Source organism: Triticum urartu, chromosome 3A (assembly GCF_056163025.1).
Source record: "Triticum urartu cultivar PI428250 chromosome 3A, HENAU_Tu73, whole genome shotgun sequence".
Lineage (NCBI taxonomy): Eukaryota > Viridiplantae > Streptophyta > Magnoliopsida > Poales > Poaceae > Triticum > Triticum urartu.
In genome coordinates, this window is record NC_141875.1 from 147,799,066 (window position 1) to 147,806,355 (window position 7,290).

Genomic DNA, 7,290 nt, shown 5'->3' on the forward strand with positions numbered 1-7,290 from the left:
GGCTGCTCTGCACTGTATTCCGGTATGGCACGTAGACCCGGTAGCTTGATGCCCTACATGTCGGCGAAAGGGACTAGAAGAATTATGAAAGCGAGCGCTCCACTCTTACGACGAAGGAGTACACGATACGACGGCCCTGTGAACTGTCACTTGTATTGTATATAGTACTATAGTTTTGCTGTTTCGCACGATCCATCGATACAAACCCGATTAAATAGAAAAGGGCGGGATTTTTCCCGCGCGGTATATGATACTGGCCATACATTTCAAAGGCAATTTTAATATATGCAAACTGAATAATTAAGTAACAATATGATATCTTGTAAAACTAAAAACACATACTATGATTTATTGTGTTAGAGTGTAGTAGTAGTATTGTATTGCATGGTTGTTAAATGTAACATGCGAGAACGTGTAGAGATGTAGTTTTGGAGGGCCTACAGAGAGAAAAGCGTAATACGTTCACCGAACTTCAGAATAAGCTGATTACGGTCACTATATATGTTTTGCGGTGATTATACGGCCACTTGCTCACGGTTCAGCATCGGATTGCACTCTGTTAACCGGCCAAATAGTCTGCGTGGCGCCATGTTGACTAGTTAAATTGGCCACGTTCCTAGTGGGTCCCACTTGTCAGTTCGCATAAGGAAAAGGTCAGATAAACACAAATTTACGCAGGCGCGATAAGACTCCACCCCGTGCGTGTAGGTGGAGCACTTGAGCGTGAGAGTGTGTGTTGGTCGGGTGGTGTATTGGTGTGTGCATGCATGCGTGCGTGTGAGTGTTGCGTGCATGCGTGTGTACGTGTGAGTGTTCCGTGCATGCGTGTGTACGTGTGAGTGTTGCGTGCGTGCGTGGGTGCATGTGTTCGTGTGAGTGTTGTGTGCATGCCATTCATGTGTGCATGCCATTCATGTGCATGCGTGCGTGTGTGTATAATCACCACACCAGCTCCTGTGTGTTAAAACAGACGGCTTAGCATACTAATATAAGGCCACCTCGTCCGTTGTGCCCGCGGTCTTGACTTCGAACCATCCTTCAATATTTTTTTGTCGTTTGTTTTCATTCTTACGGGCAAGATGCCCGTGCGTTGCACATAACATCAAGATGCATTTGTATGACTAGTTTATCTTGTGAGAGAAAAGGATGAATGAGGGAAGGCCTTATTTGCAAATGTGGAAAGGTGTATGGGTACTTTTTAAAAAATTGACTTAGTTTCTTTCCTATCCGTCAGATATAAATCAGACGACCTATATTGCAGGATGGCAGGCACACCATCATCACCAACTTTGTTTTTTATAAGAGTGTATTTTATCCCTACTCTTATAAAAAGCATAGTCGGTGATGATCGTGTGCCTGCAATATAGGCCGTCCGATCTATATCTGACGGATAGGAAGGAAACTATAGCAATTTTGCAAAAAGATACCCACACCCCTCTCCACACTTGCAAATAAGGCCTTCCCTTGTTCATCCTTTTCTTCCACAAGATAAACTACTCATACAAATGCATCTTGATGTTCCATGCAACGCATGGGCATCTTGCTAGTATTTTATAAGAGTGTAGATGTAGAGTAGATACAAGCTGACAGGTGGGCCCGATGGTAGTGAGATAATGTAATGCAACACTAGAGGTGCCACGTGGAGCGTTTAACTGGTCAACTAGCCGCGTCTTGAGCAAATATAGAGTTGTACAGTGAGCCCGTGACTGTATAATAACCACAAAACGTAAATGATGACCGTAATGAGTGGATTCTGAAGTCCAATGTACGTATCGTGCTTTCGCTTCAAATACAATGATCGTCACTGTATATATCACGAGAGAAAGATGAAACATACACGAATGTGCTGGGGGCTTACTTTTAGATGACCTGCAGATGGTTTGTGTGCGTACGTGAAAGGGGCATAGAGGGGGGTATGCGATGGAGAGAGATGCTCTTCGTTTCTCTTTATTATGACTAACTTTATATATAGTATAAAAATATACAAATTCACAGTGCAGAATAAATATCATTGTGGGCACCATGCAATGCAAGTGTTCATACTCCTCCATATAACTTTGTAATGTTGTATATATGTAAAAATTCTAAAATATTTTTTGGCCACACTTTATTCAAAAGATATGTTGTATGCGAAATAAACGTGAAGAGAGGGCTTTTTAGATCAATGGGGTACGTGATGTAACATGTGTGAATGTGCAGTTGATGCATTTGGCTGGGCCTAGAGAGGTATATGTGTGTATTACGTATTCGAGAGAGGCATGGATAGAGGGGCCGACAGAGGGGCGTGGGAGAGATAGCACGAGAAATGAGAGTGGTCTAGAGAGAGAGACGAATATGACATCACATCGAGAGATTCCCTTGAGTGTGTATATGCAAGGGGGAGTGGATAAAGGCACCAGGAGAATATATTTTGTGTCTGTGGTGTTTGTGTTGGTATGTGTGGGTGTGAGAAGGTAACGAGACGTGGGGGCAGAGGATGTGTCACCGCGTGAGGTCCGGTGGGTCGAGGTGAGGCCCTTCATTCGGTTCCGTCCTGCGCCACATTGGTCAGCCCGTGACGCATTTAGGGAGACCCATGGATGACTAGTCGTACAAGACAAAGATAACATAACTGTGAAAGACTCTATGTCCACTGACAAAGCCGGCTAGGATTTGTAACCCTAGGTTTTTGGACTAAGATAACCCCTTTATCTCTGATATTACTATTCATCCAACCTAACTTTAAGTGGCATCCTACAGAATGCTCTGCTAGAATCATACTCGTCGATTAGGAAGAGAGGTGTGAGACAATGCATGAGAGACGAGCCTAAATATAATGTGCGTACAGGAGACACGTAGGCAGATCTATGTATATAGAAAGGGTCGATGGGGATTGTGCATGTGTATGCTTACGAGAGGAAGAGTGCTTGTGATAAAGGTTAGTGAAAACCGTCGTAAATGGTTACGAGAGGGAGGGAGGGTTATATCGAGAGCATGTGTGCGAGAAAGACACCTTGGGAGAGAGTGTGTGAGAGACCACCGATGGAGAGTGAAACTACACATACAAGACTGCTGTACACATTGATTAAAGATATAAATTGTATCCAAATATTAGGATGGGATCATGATATTTGCAATTCGCGTAAGGAACGATCATTGATCCATCAGACATCTAGATTCAATTGAATTTGATCATGTCTATGTTATTATTCGACACAATTGATCCACATAGTTAGTATTTTGAACTCCAGACAATGCATCGCTTTAGCAATCGAATATAAACGTGAGTATAGTTCATGTTATGTGTGTAAAGCACATTATATGAAAGTTACACAATGAACATTATAAATAGCTACCTATGAACTAGCATACTGATGTCTACTACACAACCTTCTTCTTGTAGATATTGTTGGGCCTCCAAGTGCAGAGGTTTGTAGGACAGTAGCAAATTTCCCTCAAGTGGATGACTTAAGGTTTATCAATCCGTAGGAGGCATAGGATGAAGATGGTCTCTCTCAAGCAACCCTGCAACCAAATAACAAAGAGTCTCTTGTGTCCCCAACACACCCAATACAATGGTAAATTGTATAGGTGCACTAATTCGGCGAAGAGATGGTGATACAAGTGGTATATGGATAGTAGATGAAGGTATTTGTAATCTAAAATAATAAAAACAGCAAGGTAGCAAGTGATAAAAATGAGCGTAAACGGTATTGCAATGCTAGGAAACAAGGCCTAGGGTTCATACTTTCGCTAGTGTAAATTCCCTCAACAATACTAACATAATTGGATCACATAACTATCTCTCAACATGCAACAAAGAGTCACTCCAAAGTCACTAATAGCGAAGAACAAACGAAGAGATTATGGTAGGGTACGAAACCACCTCAAAGTTATTCTTTCCAATCAATCCGTTGGGCTATTCCTATAAGTGTCACAAGCCCTAGAGTTCGTACTAGAATAACACCTTAAGACACAAATGAATCAAAACCCTAATGTCACCTAGATACTCCAATGTCACCTCAAGTATCCGTGGGTATGATTATACGATATGCATCACACAATCTTAGATTCATCTATTAAACCAACACATAGAATCTCAAAGAGTGCCCCAAAGTTCTACCGGAGAATCACGACGAAAACGTGTGCCAACCCCTATGCATAGGTTCCCAATATCACGAAACCCGCAAGTTGGTCACCTTAACATACATCAAGTGGCACGTGGTATCCCATTGTCATCACAGATATCCACGGCAAGACATACATCAAGTGTTCTCAAGTCTTTAAAGACTCAATCCGATAAGATTACTTCAAAGGGGAAACTCAATTCATTACAAGAGAGAAGAGGGGGGAAGAAACATCATAGGATCCAAATATAATAGCAAAGCTCGCGATACATCAAAATCGTATCATCTCAAGAACACGAGATAGAGAGATCAAACACATAGCTACTGGTACATACCCTCAGCCCCGAGGGAGAACTACTCCCTCCTCGTCATGGAGAGCACCGGGATGATGAAGATGGCCACGGGAGAGGGATTGCCCCCTTCGACAGGGTGCCGGAACGGGTCTAGATTGGTTTTCGGTGGCTACGGAGGCTTCTGGCGGCGGAACTCCCGATCTTTGTTGCGTTCTGAAAGTTTTAGGTCACGTAGGTATATATGGGTGCAGGAGGTACGTCAGAGGAGCCACGGGGGCCCCACGAGGCAGGGGGCGCGCCCCCCACCCTCGTGGGAAGCTCCCGTATCTTCTGACGTGGGGTCCAAGTCCATTAGGTGTGTTTCCTTCCAAAAATAACTTCTCTAGTTGATTTCGTTCCGTTTCAACTCCGTCTGATATTCCTTTTCTTCAAAACACTGAAATAGGCATAAAACAACAAATCTGGGCTGGGCCTCCGGTTAATTGGTTAGTCCCAAAAGTAATATAAAAGTGGAAAATAAAGCCCAATATTTCCCAAAACAGTAGATAATATAGCATGGAGCAATAAAAAAATTAGAGATATGTTGGAGACGTATCAAGCATCCCCAAGCTTAATTCCTGCTCGTCCTCGAGTAGGTAAATGATGAAAAAGATAATTTTTGATGTGGAATGCTAGTTGGCATAATTTCAATGTAATTCTTCTTAATTGTGATATGAATATTCAGATTCATAAGATTCAAGACAAAATTTTAATATTGACATAGAAACAATAATACTTCAAGCATACTAGCTAAGCAATTATGTCTTCTCAAAATAACATGGCCAAAGAGAGCTCTCCCTACAAAATCATATAGTCTGGCTATGCTCCATCTTCACCATACAAAATATTTAAATCATGCACAACCCCGATGACAAGCCAAGCAATTGTTTTATACTTTTGATGTTCTCAAACTTTTTCAATCTTCACGCAATATATGAGCGTGAGCCATGGACATAGCACTATAGGTGGAATAGAGTGGTCGTTGTGGAGAAGACAAAAAGGAAGAAGATAGTCTCACATCGACTAGGCGTATCAACGGGCTATGGAGATGCCCGTCAATAGATATCAATGTGAGTGAGTAGGAATTGCCATGCAACGGATGTACTAGAGCTATAAGTGTATGAAAGCTCAACAAAAGAAACTAGTGGGTGTGCATCCAACTCGCTTGCTCACGAAGACCTAGGGCATTTTGAGGAGCCCATCATTGAAATATAAAAGCCAAGTTCTATAATGAAAGATTCCCACTAGTATATGAAAGTGACAACATAGGAGACTCTCTATCATGAAGACCATGGTGCTACTTTGAAGCACAAGTGTGGTAAAAGGATAGTAGCATTGTCCCTTTTTCGCCTTTTTTTATTTGGTCTTTCTTTTTTTATTTGGCCTTTCTCTTTTTGGGGGGGATAATGCTCTATTGAATGATGATCATCACACTTCTATTTATTTACAACTCAATGATTACAACTCGATACTAGAACAAAGTATGACTCTATATGGATGCTTCCGGTGGTGTACCGGGATTTGCAATGAATCAATAGTGACAAGTATGAAAGAATTATGAACGGTGGCTTTGCCACAAATACTATGTCAACTACATGACCATGCTAAGCAATATGACACTGGTGAATGTGTCATGATGAACTAGATGGTGGAAAGTTGCATGGCAATATATCTCGGAATGGCTATGGATATGCCATAATAGGTAGGTATGGTGGCTGTTTTTAGGAAGGTATATGGTAGGTGTATGATACCGGCGAAAGGTGCACGGTATTAGAGAGGCTAGCAAAGATGGAAGGGTGAGAGTGCATATAATCCATGGACTCAACATTAGTCATAAAGAACTCATATACTTATTGCAAAAATCTAGAAGTTATCAAAGCAAAGTATTACGCGCATGCTCCTAGGGGGATAGATTGGTAGGAAAAGACCATCGCTCGTCCCCGACCGCCACTCATAAGGAAGACAATCAATAAATAAATCATGCTCCGACTTCGTCACATAACGGTTCACCATACGTGCATGCTACGGGAATCACAAACTTCAACACAAGTATTTCTCAAATTCACAACTACTCAACTAGCATGACTCTAATATCACCATCTCCATATCTCAAAACAATTATCAAGTATCAAACTTCTCATAGTATTCAACACACTCATAAGAGAATTTTATTATTCTTAAATACCTAGCATATTAGGATTTTTAAGCACATTACCATGCTATCTAATACTCTCAAAATAATATAAGTGAAGCATGAGAGTTCATCTATTTCTTAAAAATAAAATTACCACCATGCTCTAAAAGATATAAGTGAAGCACTAGAGCAAATGACAAACTACTCCGAAAGATATAAGTGAAGATCAATGAGTAGTCGAATAATTATGCAACTACGTGAAGACTCTCTAACATTTAATAATTTCAGATCTTGGTACTCTATTCAAACAGCAAGCAAAGCAAAATAAAATGACATCTAATAATAGGAAACATCATGTGAAGAAACAAAAACTTAGGATCAACCGATACTAACCGATAATTGTTGAAGAAGAAAGGTGGGATGCCAACCAGGGCATCCCCAAGCTTAGATGCTTGATACTTATTGAAATATTATCTTGGGGTGCCTTGGGCATCCCCAAGCTTGAGCTTTTGTGTCTCCTTAATTCCTCTCATATCACGTTCTCCCTAAATCTCAAAAGCTTCATCCACACAAAACTCAACAAGGACTCGTGAGATAAGTTAGTATAAACCATTGCCAAAACCTTATCATACTCTACTGTAGCAAATCACTAAAATTATTATTAAACATTGCATACTAAATGCCTTTGCATATTTAATAGTCCTATCCTCAAACAGAA